Here is a 16,681-nt window from a genome sequence, read left to right on the forward strand (position 1 = left end):
GATTATAGGGCTGGCCGTAAACACAGTTGCGGCAGGGGATAGTCAGGACACTAATCTGACAGAGAGCAGAAGGCTTGTAATGGAAAGTAGTAGGAGATACAGCAAAGGGAGACACAACATGAGGATCTTTGCAAACGACATTAAGGTGTAATGATGAGGTAGTTAACTTGTTACTCTAAACAAAAGACCCAGTTTAGCAGATAAAATCAATTGAGACAAAAGTCTATAATCATTTTCCTCTTGACTAGCTATCAACTAAGGTAATGGTTTTCAAGTGTAATTATTTCTTTCCTCAAATGTAATCCTATTTAGAAGTTCAGTGTTTTGGGTAAATAAAAATGAATCTGCTCTCATTCAATACAGAATGGAAAGCCTAGGGCCCCGCTTCTTGTCCTGTGTTTGCAAATGATAATCCAGTGAGGGAGCTCTAGCACTCAAAGATTGTAGATGGAAAATCATGATTATAGAGCAGTCTGAAGAGGTTCTCAGAGATATTTACATCAAATTTTTAAGTGGAAAGGCTCACAATAACGGCATATATGCTGGTTCTCTTTTTCTATTTCTTTGCATTAATATATCAATCTCATTATTTTTTCTGTCCAGAATTTCTAGCCCAAACGGAGTTGTTTTAATCAAACAATGTATTTTTTGATTTTCCCATAAAATGATCATCTGGCACCACTCTGTAGAAACACATATAGGGATTATATGTTTGGCATTCAGCTGCAATACTTTTTGAATCAAATTAAAAATATATTAAATTATTTTCTTTATCAGGTAGACAGAGTTTATGAAAATCTGGTTATTAGTCATTACCTTTAGGGATCTTCTTAGAAAACTAAGTTTTTTTTTCAAATTTGATATAATTAAAATCATTTCAGAATATTAAGATAATAGGATATTTAGAGAATATACTCAGAAATAAAATGACATTTAACTATAATTTCCTTTTCATTTTAGTAGATACTGATAAAAGTATAATTAAAGTTATCAAATAGATTATTATGTTTAAGTTTCCATTTATTTGATAAGCTCTTAAAGCAATCACAAAGCCAAAGCAAGCCACAGACTACCAACTCTGCCTTCCACCAGTGACTGGGCTCTCATTGCCATCCAGCCACCAAGTTAACCAACTCCTGAGTCCCATCTTTACAGCTTGGGGGTACAAATTCCAGCACATCTTGGTCAGGTTCTCTAGAAGCAGCACCTAAGATTCCTGTGTAATTTATTGGTCAAGAAATCTCAGGAAAAAGGGAGTAAGGGAAGAAGTAGAAAGTAGAAAACAAACACAAACAGGGATGTGGTCTCAGCTAGGGACTAGTTTTAGTCTGATTCAATGCGGAGTTGGAATCATAGAGTTGGAATCATAGAGTTGGTCCTACCTTGAGCAAGGGAGTCAACCTGGCTTCATTAGTCGGTTTTCAGACTCTGGCTGCTTGGGGATGGAGTCCAGGAAAGTGGAGCATAACCTCCCCATAATGTTGAACCTGATTCAGCTGAGGTCATTTCTCCTGGGAAGGACCGGCTGTGAGTTTTCAGCAACCAGCCCTTGATGACCACTGTGGGGTAGGCGCCCCAGCCCAGTGAAGGAGATCCGATCCACTACATCATTCAAACAAAGATAATCTTGAAATTAAAGATACAGCTACTGATACTTATGCCAACAACAATAACAACAACAACAAAAACAACCAACCCCCCCCCGTCAACAACTGTAAACCAAGACCGTCCCAGGCAAACAGGAATATGTGCTCATCCTGCCTCCATCCCATTACTTCCTTGGTATATAAAACTGTTAGAAGACTGAGGGACTGATTTTCCTTTCTTTTACTTCTGATCACAATCCCTCAGGACCAGAGAGAGAATTGTTTACTTTATCCTAAACTATTAAAAAGTTTCAATCAAAGAAATGATTATTTTTTAGTTAAAGATAACATAACTTTAAGCCCATCGTGTGAACTTTACTTTGCTAATTGAATGTTTTTAAATTAAATGTCCCACAACAAAAGGCAAAAGTGTGAAAAATCTTTTTAAAAATGGTATTAGAAGTACTACGGTTACAACAAATGTTTAAGATGAAGAAAATTGAGATGAAGTTTCTTTTAAAAACACTACATACAAGAAACCAAAGGACTCGAAAGACTTGTGAAATATTAAAACATGTTTTAAAAATTGCAAATGTGAAGTCATTTTTCAGTGTTTCCAATATATAATTTTGCTAAGACATCTGCTTCTGGGAAAATTTTATTAGAAAACAAAACATTGTAAAAAAAAAATCTATTTTCCAAATCCATGAAAAACAGATCTTTACAAAGAGACCAAAAAAAATATATATTTAATATCATTTCCTGGAAGTTTATTTAGAAACTAGGGAGAGGTATTTTCTGTTGAACGCAGCGATTCCAACTTAGTGTGTGAGAGTTCAAGGCAAAAGGGGACATATTTTGCAACTTGTTACCACATTCTCCAGGCTTCATTATCAGTTCTCAGAGTTCTCACATTCTGAGTGAAAAACTACTGAACAAATCCATGAAACTGATGATGCCTGATGATTTCAAGCAAATTATCTGATCAAATCACAAGAACAAGCAGGATTTTTTTTTCTTTTGAGTTGGTATATTTGTGATGTTGGAGTGTAGAAATAATATTTACAACCTTGTTGGGGGTTAATCAACAAACAATAAACTGCACATGTACAATTTTGACCCAAAATACATGCATGAAAACATCACCACAATCAGGATAATAAACATATTCAGTCATCCCCCAAAATTTCCTCATGCCTCTTGTAATTATTCTCCCCCCATCCAGTTGGATATTAAAGTTGTATTAAAATAACTTGTTATATTTTATTGGTGGGTAATATTCCATTGCATGGATATGCCACAATTTATTTATTCAACTGTTGATGGATATTTGGGTTATTTCCAGTTTTGATTATTACAAATAAAGTTGTTATGAATATTTATGTGTAAGTCTTTGTGCAAACATATACTTTCATTTCTCTTAGGTAAACACCTAGAACTGGAATGGCTAGAGCATATGGTAGATGTGTTTAAATTTTAAAGACATTGCCAAATTAGTTTTCCAAAGTAATTGTACCATTTTACATTATCACTAACAAGATAGGCAAATATTTCTTAGATACATGACCAAAACAATAATCTGTAGAGTTTTAAAAAATAATAAATTGCATTTCATTAAAATTTAAAAGTTCTTCAAAAGACATTAAGAAAGTAAAAAGATAACCCACAGACTAGAAGAAGGTATTTTCATATCATATAAATAACCTATATATTGAGTATATAAAGAACTCCCAAGATTCAATAATAAGAAGCACCCAAAAGTAAAATGGGTGAAATCTTCAGACACTTCACCAAAGAAAATATAAAGATGGTAAAAATGCATGTGAAAAGATAGCCAATATCATTAGTCACAAATTAAACCCATGAGCTACTACTAGATATCTATAAGAATGGCTTAACTTGGAGACTGACCATATCAAGTGTTAAGAAAAAAACTGAAACCCTTGGGGCACCTGGGTGGCTCAGTCGATTAAACATCTTCATTCAGCTCAGGTCATGATCTCAGGGTCCTGGGATCAAGCTCTGCATCGGGCTCCCTGCTCAGTGGGGAGTCAGCTTCTCCCTCTGCTCCTCTGCCCCGCTAGTGTGCTCTCTCTCTCTCAAATAAATAAATAAAATCTAAAAAAAAAAAAAGAAAAAAGAAAAGAAAGAAAGAAAAAACTGAACTTTCATACACTGCTGGTAGAAATAATATTCTAAATGTCTATTGATTAGATAATATTGTGTTAGGTTCTGCATGAATTTTATACTTTCTACACTCCTGAAACTGAACAGTACTACTGCACTTCATTAACAGTGCTTTCTCCACAAGGAAGAAAAATAGAACTGATATATACTCTTGGAATAATTTTACTTGTTTTATTACAACATATGATTTTATCTATGCCTTTATTCTTTTTTTTTTACATTTTTAAAAATTTTATTATGTTATGTTAATCACCATACATTACATCATTAGTTTTTGATGCAGTGTTCCATGATTCATTGTTTGCGTATAACACCCAGTGCTCCATGCAGTATGTGCTCTCCTTAATACCCATCACCGGCCTAACCCATCTTGAAACAATTTATTCCTTCCCTTCACTGAGACTTTCATCCTCCTTCTTGACTGTCCCATCCATCCCAAATTATCTTTTCGTTTGTTTTGTTTCTTCCAAATTATCTTTATTATTTTTCCTCTTTATATCCACTAAATATTGGTGTTCCTTGGTGCTCTGTTCCTTGTTTTTCTCTTACTCCACAAACCATGAGATACCTCACCTCATCCAGTCTCTATATTTCAGTTGGCAAGTGCTTTGGCTGTTTGAAAATGTATATCTTCACCACTGAGATACCGCTTGAGATTCTGATCCACTAGCTGCACTAACATATCACACTGGCAACTACAATTCAGGATTCTGAAATCTGTTTTCATTCATTTCTATGCCCTCCAAATATGCTTTCTCAGTGTTCTCTATCAGTGTTAATAAATTTTCCATTCATTCAGTTTCCTGAGACAAAAATCTGGCTATTATCTTTGACTTCTTCCTCTTTCTTATTCACTTACCTTATTGAAGCTACTCCTTAAATCTTTAAATATTACTCTTACTTTCCTCTTCTCTCCTTTCCGGTGCCCTAACTCCAGCTTCCATTCATTTTTTTGCCTGGACTCCTCTGATAGTCTGATCACCTTACTTCTGGTAATGACTCTTCCAATCACTTCACACATTTCAGCCTTGACTATTATTTCTAAAACTTAAATAGCTTTTATCAGTCTACTGCTTAAAACTCTTTAATAATTTCTCCTAGCCCTTAGGATACATCTCTTTAAAATGGCAAACAAACAAACAAACAAAAATAAATAAATAAATAAATGAATGAATGAATGAATGAATGAATGAATAAATAAATAAAATGGCAAACTATTTATAAGTGGTAAAAAATAAAAATAAAAATAATAACAAATTAATTAATTAACCTTAGCCTTAGCTTTACCTCACCTATTTTTCTTAAGATCTTCCCTCATGAACTTTATTCCCAACTCTATCAAATTCCTTCTTCAAACCTGCCATATTCTCTGATTTCACAGCCTTCCCATAGGTTGTTCCAACTACTTAGAACATCTCTTAGTTTTTCCTGACCCATTTTGCCTTGTAAACTTATATATAACTTCTATTTATTTTTCTATCGACTTATGCTGGTGATCATCTCCAATAGGAAGCTTTCTTGGATCTTCCTCGGCTGGGTTAGATGTTTGTACTATGTGCATTCACATCATCGCACTCATGGAATCTAAAATTTATAGTTATATTGAGCTGTCTGATTCAGAAGCAGTGTGGGGGCAAGTACCATATCTGTCTTTCCACCACTATATCTTATACTTACAACATAACATGTATTCAATTAATAGTCATTTCTTTGAATTAATGGAAATATTAATACATAATATATTAATAAATAGAATAATTAATAAATAATTAAGGTATTAATAATAAATTAATTTTATTAATTAAAAAGCTACTACTTGACCACAATAAATAAATACAGAAATGAGAACCTTTGTGCTCACAGGAAGGAAGGCTCACAGAAAAGTGAGAAAACAAAAGAGGAGTTAAAGTTAGGAATGAATGTGAGCAGAAACAAAGATGAAAAAGTGTTTGGAAGATGGGAAAGAGTTGCCCTAATCAGCTCTCACAAATAAACATAAAAGCCTTTGCTGCCCCCATTTCAAGGTAGTTTGACTAACTCTATTCACATTTGAGGATGTACACTATGCTTTAGGAGTAACAAATTTAAGCAGGAAGCAAAACATAGACAAGAAATTCTAAATAATTGCCTCTTATGACATTGGTAAACACCTTGGAAAGAAGAATAGATGGCCAGGGAGAAGAAGATGAGGGAAACTGTCTAACTGGAACATGACAATCTTAAATGAACCAAACATGGTATGTGTCTTAGACAAAAGATATTCACTAGCACTAAGTAAATGTAACTTCTTGAGTAATTCATTAAAAAAAAAAGAAAAATATACAAGATCTATTTGTAGTACAACAGAAAAAAACTTAGCATTACCTTATTCACTATGACCCAGGAAGTTAAACTATTCAGTGTGTTAGTGTCCTTTCCCTCACCTTTTATTCAAACTTTTTATTGTTATTGAACTTAAAAGTTTTGCCAATGTTGTCAGAGTCCACTGCCTCATAATTGTTCTTCAGACAAAGCTATTTTGTTAAACATTGTTCTGCACATGAAATTATGTGTTTGATACCTGAGTTTTATTGGGGATAACTTAAAACTGCATTACATGTAGGATAATTCATAATAAGATGAAGAATTATATAGATTTGGAAAACAAGAGATGGAAGATTGACACCTTTTCCAAAGAATTAATCAGTGAAGAGTAAATGATTTAAAAATTATGTGACAAGGGGGTAGAGTAGAGGTACTCAGCAGAAAAAAGACTTATATATCAGTCTTTGTTTAGTTGAATCACTAAATACTACTGAATTTCCTTCATAGAAAGAATAAGTCCTAGAAATGGTTGCCTACAGATATTGGGGAAACCAATTCAAAACTTCTCTATTTTGTATACAGACACAAATCCCTGCCTAGATTTCAGGCTGATAGAAACATTTTTTTAAAGATGTGTTTGTTCCTTGCTTCTCAGCCTTTTGGCTAAGTTCAAGTGTGAAGATGTGTTTGTTCGATACATAACTACTCTATGAATACCATTATTTTTCCTAAATCTACTTTGCTCATTGACATAATTCTCTTTTGATAGTGTAATCTAAATGCAAAATATACAGATAATTTCCTTAGAATCCACATATAGATCTATGCTCTAATATATATGTATATATTGATGCCATGATAAGAAGACACTACCAGTGATTCAGGTAGTGTCAAATCACTTTTATAGTGTTTTATATATAAAGAATAGCCATTTGATTGTTTCATGTTTTATTGGTATTGTTGTATGATGAAGGTGAGGGAAGGGAAAAGAAGATGAAGTCTATGTGCAGGAGGTTAAAGATTCAGCCTGGAGTCTATCACCAATGAAATCAGTGAAATCATATTAATAAGCTAAAATATCTAAAAATATCAGTTTTAACAAGTTCATAAATTGTTGGTCATATTTGAGACTAGTCTGTAATCTCACCAGTAGTATTAATGCTACTGTCCAGAATCACTCTCCAACCTTCTCTTAACTGTTATTTTATAACATATGTTTCCCCAGACCATGATAACTAGGGTTCTAAATAAGTACATATTAATAGTTTGCTTTCATCTTGTTTGTTAGTTTTTAATGTCTTAGCAAAATAAGGAGTTGGAGATAAAATCAAATCTTTTTCTTTTGTATTAAATTACATTTTATTGTCCATGAAATCCAAGTCTGAAAAAACTATATTAAATTACTTTCAAAACTTCTTTTACAAAGATCTATGCAGCTTGAAATATAATGTTTTCTAGATGACTATTCAAGAAATGAAGACTTGCTTTAAATAAGACCAATATGAAAAGTATATTTTTCTCTCCAGTTTGATAAATTTGCTTTCTTAGTAGTGAATATATGTCTCTTGTCTTCAGAACAGTAAACCAAAAATCAGGCAAACTTCATACCTGTTGTCCTTCAGAGGGAAAAAAATATCATTTAATACTTTAGTTCCTATGCATGTATGTATGCTGTTAAATATCATTCAATATTTGCATATAAGTTAATCAATAAAAGACCATAAGGATGAGCTAGTTTCCTGGAATGATTAAATTATTTGATATTAGATGCCATCTGATAATTCTCAAATACTCTATGCTTATCTAACCATTAAATAAGATATTAGACAATGGAAACTTTTCATACCCTATTCAACATGGAGCTCATATTTAGTCTCCATGGAAAAGGAAAATGGAATTTAACTATATTCACACCCATTGTATCTAAGCACTAAAAGATCTTAAAAAGACATAATCACACATTTTATTCTAGTTCTTTCCTGTTTATTCTCGGCATAACATATTGAATTCTCTGTATTTCCCATATTCTTCAAGAAAAATATTTTTTATGCAGTAGCTGTCTCATATATTATTAGAATACATGAATACTAATAGATGTTGGGCTTGCTGTGTCTAATCTATGTGAAATGAGTCCTTCATATAAAAATCATGAGTTATTTGATTATGAGGAATGGAACCCAAGATGTCAGAGACATGTTCTACTAGGCTTCCTAAACCTACTGACACCTCTTATTTTCATTTTCTTAGTAAATGCAAAGAGAAAAGAGAATATAGATGAGCCAAACATACAACTTTGCCAACAGTTTCATTTTCTTTATAAAAGGAAGCCAATTGTCCCAGAATATTAGTCCTCCAAGTGTGGTCCACAAACACTTAAGGGTCCCCAAGCCCTTACAGGGGTTCTCTTATCATCGTCAACATATTATTTACCCTGTTCTCACACCCTGTCACGCAAGTGTACAGTGGAGTTTTCCAGAGGCCACATGACAATGACATTGAATCATGAAATGTGTCCACGTTTGGTACATCTTCATAACTCAGTGAACAATATTTTCCAAATAACCAATGCATTATGCGACTTAAACTTCATGGATAAAAGATCCACTCAAAATGCAAGATAAAAGATTTTTTATTTATTTATTTGACAGAGAGAGTGAGAGAGCACAAGCAGGGGGAAGAGTAGAGGGAGAGAGAGAAGTAGGCTCCCCACTGAGCAGGAAGCCTGACGCGGGGCTCCATGCCAGGACCCTGGGATCACGACCTGAGCGGAAGGCAGACGCTTAACCGGCTGAGCCACCTAGGTGCCCCTCAAAATGCAAGATAAACCAATAGATTTTAATGTAACAGAATATAGAAGGTATAGCGCTACATATTCAGATTCTACATTGTAACCAACCTTTGAGAAACTACTTGTCAAGTTTTGGTGTTGTATGAAAGTATATACACAGTTATCTGAAAAGTCTGTTAAAATGCATCACTCTTTGTCAACTACATGTCTGTGTAAAGCCAGATTTTTCCCCTGTACTTCAATGAAACACATATTGCAACAGATTGAATGCAGAAGCAGATATGAAAATCCAGTTTATTACCCAGTCAAACATTTAAGATGTACACTGCAAAAATGTAAAACATATAAAGAGGTCTGGAGCCAAAAAGCTTGAGAACTGCTGCTCTAGGAAATAAATCTGCATTACAAAAGAAAATTTGTGCCAGAAGAGCATTTAACCCCAATTTAAAATGAAACTCTGTTTAAAGGCTATATAAAAATTAGAACAAGACTATTTGTCAGGCTGTTTGGGAATTCCGGAAGGTGAAGGAAATTACTGGGTCCTAATTCACAATGTGAAGTGTATGTATGTTTGTATGAAATGTATATATCTTAGCGCCACCTGGGCTTAAAACAATGAGAAACACTACCATGTAAGCCTAACTAAGTCAATAGCATCTAGATCTAAATCTAGATTATACAATGAAAAAGAATCAGTGACTAAAAGAAAATATCATGCACCCTCATAGCATTTCCAGACAATCACTTCATAGAGTATGGTTTTTTTGAACTCTTTTTGTTCCAATATGGCTAACTTTAACCCAGAGCCACTTCTAAATATACCTGTATTAAACAAATATTAATAAATGTAAGCATTACAACCAAAAGGGCGACCAGTGATGTTAATGGAAACAAGGATGATGAAAAAAGCAATAATAAATATCTTATACTAAGAAGAATGATATTTAGTTTAGGATTAATATTCCCTCTGAAAATCAGTGAGAACAATGATATGATTTGCCTTTAGTTATCTAGTAATGGGAAACCCAAAGATTAAAAGTGCGGATCATTTACACTTTACCTTGTAAAAAAAAAAATAGATGAAACATTTCACAGCAAAGTTTGAAGAAAGTGAAGTAAACATTCACCATGAAGCGATTATTTTACATCAAGCTAGAAACCTCAGAGTATTGTACACAAATGTCTTCCACCCACCACTACACTGGGTCAGACAATATTGGTTCTAGGTTTTCTCCTCCATCATGTTCCTGTTCCATTCCCACGGCTTTAGTCCCTAAGCTCTGTGACTATAACCTCTCCATCCTTCAGTGTGTCTTCACACAGATGCCATCATCAAAATCCTATCTGTTCAAGTCTCCTCATGTTTAAATAGTCGATGCCTACAAGATCAAGTCCATATTCGTTGCCTTCACATGAGTCCTTTTTCAATCTGTCCCCACCTGCCTTTCCAGACCTTCAAAACCAACCAAGTCCGTCTGTTTCAGAAATGTCCTCTATTCTTAACCCAGCTCTGTCTATTCATCTCTTTCTCACTCTATCAGACACTTAATCACAAGAACATGATTTAATTGCATAGTTCACACATGGAGTTTTATGGACTCTGATTTTGGAAGAAACAAGAATTTTTACATCCCAATCTTTTCCCCAATGCCAAGGTGATGTTAAATTCTAACTAATAATAATTATAGTCACCATTACTTGAATATTTACAAGGTGCTAAAGGTTTTTACTAAGTAGTGGGAGCAATTAAGTTGCTCAAAAAATTCAGATGCACCGAAAAATAAAAGTTGTATGTTTTACCTATAATTTGATCTTTTCATGAACTTATCTAAACTCAGTCTTTTTTTTTTTTTAAATCATTCAGACTGACTTTTTTTTTTTTTTTTTTAAAGATTTTATTTATTTTTTAGAGAGCGAGTGAGAGGGAAACAGCATGAGAGGGGAGAGGGTCAGAGGGAGAAGCAGGCTCCCCGCCGAGCCGGGAGCCCGATGCGGGACTCGATCCCAGGATCCCGGGATCATAACCCGAGCCGAAGGCAGACGCCCAACCATCTGAGCCACCCAGGCGCCCCCTATCTAAACTCAGTCTTATCAAATAATTCAAACCCTATGTTTAGGCACTGTTCAGTCTTTGATGGTAGTATCATTTTCTTCTGTCTCTGTCCCCCCCCTCTTAAACATGGCATTAATTAGACTTACATGGATATCCCACATGCAACCCAAATTCAATATGCCCAAGGCCATGTGCTTACTTACCATAGTCCTCCCTTCATCTACCACCCTTTTTTTCCTATGTTAATGGTTACCAAACCAAAAATCCGTGGGTCTTCTCTACAGTTTTTTTTTCCCCACAGGCAACTGATAAAATTTTTTATTTCACTTTTGAATTTTCACACTTTTCCTGATTATTCCGTGTTAAGGTGGAAACTAGAACTGTTTAAAAGACATACACAAATCTAGTACATCAATAACCGGGGATTCCTCTTTTTCTTTTTTTTTTTGGCTATACTATTTTCATAACCACAGGAGTGCTTGACCGTCACAGAAGCAAACGTGAGGCAGGATACTCGTAAGGAAAAACGGAAGCAAGAAAGAGCTGCCAGATATACAGACAGGCTCGCTCCACATTCACGACTGCATCTTCAAGCGCCAAGTATTAACTGCACGTTCTTGTTCAGCTAGAAAGGGGGGAGGGATTTTTTTCTTTTTTCTTTTTTTTTGGTTTTAAATCAGTGCATGAATGTTTCTTTTCTCATTTCAGCAGATGGACAAACAGGTGGACACTACAGCTACGTGGAATGTTCAAAGGAGAGGGGGTACTGTGAGACTGGTAGGACTGGCTATTCTGGACTCTCCCCACTGCGGTGTTCATGCAGCTTCCCTGCATTATAGGGTCTTGTTCAAACAGGTCTGTGAACTTGGCTGGAGGAGCACACTTGGGAGATCTGGTGACAGGTACTAACAAGGGTTATCAGGGCTGGCTGCAACACAGGGAGAAATCATGGGTATTTAAAAACACTTTTTTGATTCAGTCTCGGTCTGACTGAAGAGCAACAAGCGTGCTGAGAACCGGAGGAAGCCAGAGCTGTGTGCTGGAAGCTCTTCTCAACTCTCTGAAGCGAGGTCTGCTGACCAAAGTGCTCACCATCTTTGCTCACCCCCTTCAGGCCCCCACCCTGCCCAAACAGTATTAAACAAAGAACAGAAGACAACGACAGAATTCAAAAAGAAAAAAATGTAAGGAAACAGGACAGAAACTTAAAAAGGGAAAAGAAAAACCAAAGTCAACAGTCAGTCAAAAAGGACAGTGGGAAGAATGTTTGATTTCAAAATTTTAAAAGCCCCAAGCTAGGAAGCACCCAAAGACTGAGTACTTCTTAAGTGAAAGGCAATCTCTGCAGAACATGACTCTTAAAGGTATTACCCAGGAAACAGATAAGGCCACTCATGAGATACACGGCTTTTTTCTTCTTCAGGTCCTGGTTACAAGGAAAACAGATTCCTCTACTGGAGCACGAGTTGCAAATCAGTCAGATGGCTGTGGGAAAGGGGTGTCAGTCACATGTTCTAGGAACACTGGACCTTTTCATGGTGTCAAAATCCAATTAACTGCCACAAAGAGTTTCCATTTCAGGCTTCGAGTTTACTCAGAGGAAGACACTGTGGACATCTGCAGTCATGAACTTTGGAGTGGCAACAGCCCAAACTGGCCAAGTGTCTGTAATCCCCAAAAAACAGGCAGAACTACTGTGAGCTGCTGTCACACTTGAATGTCACAGGACAGGTGTCTCACTCCACGTCCCAATATAATCTCTATAACTTTCTGTACAACTTTACCATGGAACTGTTATTTCAGTGACTAGTTTGATATCAGATTAAACTTTCCAAAAAGTTACACATAATTCAGGTCTAGTTTTTCTACCAGTAAGAGTTCTGCTAAGTTACAAAACCCCATAATCACAGTGTTCAGTTTAAAAAAAATTCAACACACAGTAATCCTATCAATGTCAATCAAAATCAAAATTTCAGAATGCCGTGGCATTTATGTGACCAATCTGAGTTTTAGATACAAACACCAGCTGTTTATCCCATGGACCATTTTGCTAGGCTGAGGCTGTGAAAAATTGAAAGTCGACGTCCGACTCTTTTTTTTTTTTATCGCACAAAGGGATATATGTGGAGGGTACAGAGTGACATTGAACAGATCACGAAGCACAACTCCCTCCCCAGCATCTCTTTCATCTCCCTGGTTTTCCGACATGCACAGTGTGAGATGGTCCCTAAGCAACTGCATGATCAGGGTGCTGTCTTTGTAAGGCTCTTCATTCAGTGTATCCAATTCAGCAATTGCTTCATCAAAGGCTGTTTTTGCCAGGTTGCAAGCCTTTTCAGGAGAATTTAGAATCTCATAGTAGAAGACTGAGAAATTCAGTGCCAGGCCAAGTCGAACTGGGTGTGCAGGCTGCATTTCTTTCTTACTAATTTCAAAGGCTTCCTGGGAAGCCTGCTGGGAGTTCGACACAGTGCTTTGTTTATTACCTCCAGATGCCACCTCAGAAAGATAGCTAAAACAATCTCCTTTCATTGTCAAGTAGGACACCTTGCTTTCTGGTTGTGTAGCACTGGGAATAAGATGTTTGTCCAACAGCTCCAGGACATCATTGCAGATATCCTGCAGTTCGGCCTCTGTCTTCTCCCGGTGCTCTCTGCCCAGCTGCTGCTGCTGCTGCTTCTCAGTCCTCCCGGTTTTCTGCTCCATGCTGGAGATGACGCGCCACGACGAGCGGCGGGCGCCCACCACGTCCTTGTAGGCGACGGAGAGCAGATTTCTCTCCTCACTGGAGAGTTCGTGCCCCTGTTCCGAGGCCGCAGCCATGGCTTGCCGTACCAGCTCACTTTTATCCACGGTCGTTCCCGGGGGGAGGGCAACAGGACGCAGAGACGCTTGTGAGCGAAGCTCAGAGCGCGGTGACCGCGCCCCTCCCAAGCCCACTCCTCAGGCGGCGGCGGCAGCTCCACTTCCGCCTCTTGTCTACTATTTTTGAAAAGCAAGCAATTAAACAAAATTGCTGATTTGCTTTTCCAAAAATTTCTATTCCTGATTTCCTCCCTCCCCCCTATTACTTCTACTCTACCCTAGATCCTAGCTCTAGTAATCTCTATGAAAGAGCCTGCTTCTAGTCCTGCCCCCTTCAAATACATTCTCCATGTCGTACCTGGGTTGCTCTACTGAAAATGTAAATCTAGTGTGTTTAAACTAGCTTGTTTGTTTAAAACTAGTTTGTTTAAAACCCTTACTAGTAATGGGATAAATCCTGAGATTCCTGGCTCAACACAAAACATGACACAAATACTATTTTTCCAGTAACATTTGCCACTATTCCCTATCTCACAATTAATGCTTTCATAACAGGGAGATGCCTGTAATGTCTCCTCACCCCCATGATTTTTTTATATCCTTTCACCTTTGGTCATGGTGTTCCCTCTAGAGTTTCTTTTTCACGTTTATTTATCTGGCTAACTCTGACTCATGTTCAAATACTTAATATCTATGATATTATCCCACTTTGTGCATGTACTGCCCCTAAAACTTATTAAAACTCTTTAGGACAATCACAGACCTGTACCTCTGAAACAAATAATACATTATATGTTAAAAAAAAAAAAAAAAAGAAGATAGCAGGAAGGGAAAAATGAAGGGGGGTGGAAATTGGAGGGGGAGATGAACCATGAGAGACCATGGACTCTGAGAAACAAACTGAGGGTTCTAGAGGGGAGGGGGTTGGGGGATGGGTTAACCTGGAGATGGGTATTAAAGAAGGCACCTATTGAATGGAGCACTCGGTGTTATAAGCAAACAATGAATCATGGAACACTACATCAAAAACTAATGATGTAATGTATGGTGATTAACATAACATAATAAAATAAAAAAATGTAAAAAACAAAACAAACTTTCAGGACAGGATTTGTGCTTGGGTTGAAAACTGCATTCATTAATCTCAAGTGACCTTCCCACTCTAAAATTCTAAACCTTGTGATTTCCCTTACTAGTCATACCAACCCCAATCCTCTCAAACCCAGCTTCTCTCTTTCAAAATTCTATGTAAGGCTTTTCCAACTCAGAAAAAAAAATAATTTAAGGAAAACATTTCTCTCAGTTATCAGAAGATAACTCACATATTAGGTGCCAAATTTAGATAAGCATCTACACAAACAAGACCCATTTCCTCATTAAACTTCCTTGAGGGAGATTTCGCTGATTTTCATCATTCTGCCAGTTCCAAAATTTCTCAATCTTTCTTCCAAAACATTTTTATATGCAAGTAAAACTGGCTGAATATACAGACTCATAGAATTTTAGACCTATAAGAAACATTACATTTAACTAGCCTAAATCCCTTCTTTTTACAGAAAAGAAAATGAAGCCCAAAGATTTTCTGAAGGACACATTGCTCATGCTACACATGTGTTTGTCACCATACTCCCAAATACATTTACACACACATTTATACTGCACAGTATGTAGCTAGACCCCTGTTGTATCCCTGGTTTTAGGGGGATGGAAATCACAGCTTCTCCTTGTTCATTGCTTTCTTAAAAAAAAAAAAATCAACACTATCTAATTCCGATTTTACACTCTAAGTGAAGGAAAATGTTGACTGAATGAATGACTGACTCCCCTACTACTCTGCTAACTGGTGTTAAGGCATCTCTCTGAGCCCGACTTTGTTTCTCCTGGCATGAATCTCATTCACTCACGTCAATGGCAGCCATATCCAGGGACTTGTGGTCAGAACAGAGTCTAGTGTGCTGTATCTCTCTAATTATTCTACTTGACATTGCTCTGGCTTTTTTTTCCCTCCAGTGTGTGACTGGAAGTCTCTTTAACAGTTGAAATAGTGGTTATGTATGCACACTGCAGAAATGGACAATATTCACTAAGATCTGTCATTCGTAAGGCACTGTGAGTGACTAATCCTTGCTCTCTCCTTTTCTAGCTTCAATATATGCATTATGATCAATGTTAACTTCTATGATTACTCTAAAGGCAATAAAAGGTAATACTTTCCTCAAGTGGTGCAGGGCCAGGATGGATTATCCTGCTGTCTGGTCTTTAATGAAAGATGTCTAAGTTACACATGATTTGGACCTATAATAAGTAAAGGGAGAACATTCTTATCAACTATCCTCTGTAAAAAACTGGAGTTCAGAAGCCTTGCCCCTGCTTTCCTTAAGAGGAAATCAGAGCAATTCAAAAAGAGTGGATTCCAGATATAGATATCAGATTCATTAGAACTATTACCTGAACCCCACAGTTTGAGCTACTTGTTACTCACCTACCACCTCAATACTGGTCCAGTGCCCAGACTGGTTCTGACTGAGGCAGGAGGCATTGAAGAAGCTCTTCTCCATACTATGATAAGCCTTACTCAACCAATCTCGGTTTAGTTTCCTTGACCTTTGCTTTGTTCCCATGTAAGACTTACAGTAACATATGTGGAAAACCAGATTTTTTTTCCCCAGTAGAGGTATACGCAAACTGTGTGTTTAATTATTATAAGCATTTAATATGAGTAGAATAACAATTTAAAATTTTTAAACATCCCTATGAGAAGTGGATATTTAAAGGAAATGCATCATTATATTTTCTGCTATTCAAAAAATTATTTTTTAGAAAGTTGTATTTCCACATACCAAATTTTTAAAATTATGCTATAAATCTTCATGTTAGCCATAGTAAAAATCATGTGATAAACTGACTTAGGTATTACAAATAAAAGACCCCTGATTCCTTTAATATTATAATTGAGAC

At 36.3% G+C, this 16,681-nt stretch overlaps 1 protein-coding gene, 1 long non-coding RNA gene and 1 pseudogene across 2 annotated transcripts in view; 1 reads left to right on the forward strand and 2 right to left on the reverse strand.

Annotated features, from left to right (window-relative positions):
* LOC145722562 (uncharacterized) overlaps window positions 1-16,681 on the reverse strand; it is a 347,599-nt gene that overhangs the window by 269,700 nt on the left and 61,218 nt on the right. The gene's annotated exons all lie outside the window — the stretch shown is intronic.
* The window catches only part of LOC145722501 (uncharacterized), a 164,556-nt gene that overhangs the window by 130,407 nt on the left and 17,468 nt on the right, over window positions 1-16,681 (forward strand). The gene's annotated exons all lie outside the window — the stretch shown is intronic.
* LOC145722558 (14-3-3 protein beta/alpha pseudogene) lies at window positions 11,351-14,234 on the reverse strand (annotated as a pseudogene).

Source organism: Leptonychotes weddellii, chromosome 7, assembly GCF_054177405.1.
Source record: "Leptonychotes weddellii isolate Sample4059 chromosome 7, ASM5417740v2, whole genome shotgun sequence".
Lineage (NCBI taxonomy): Eukaryota > Metazoa > Chordata > Mammalia > Carnivora > Phocidae > Leptonychotes > Leptonychotes weddellii.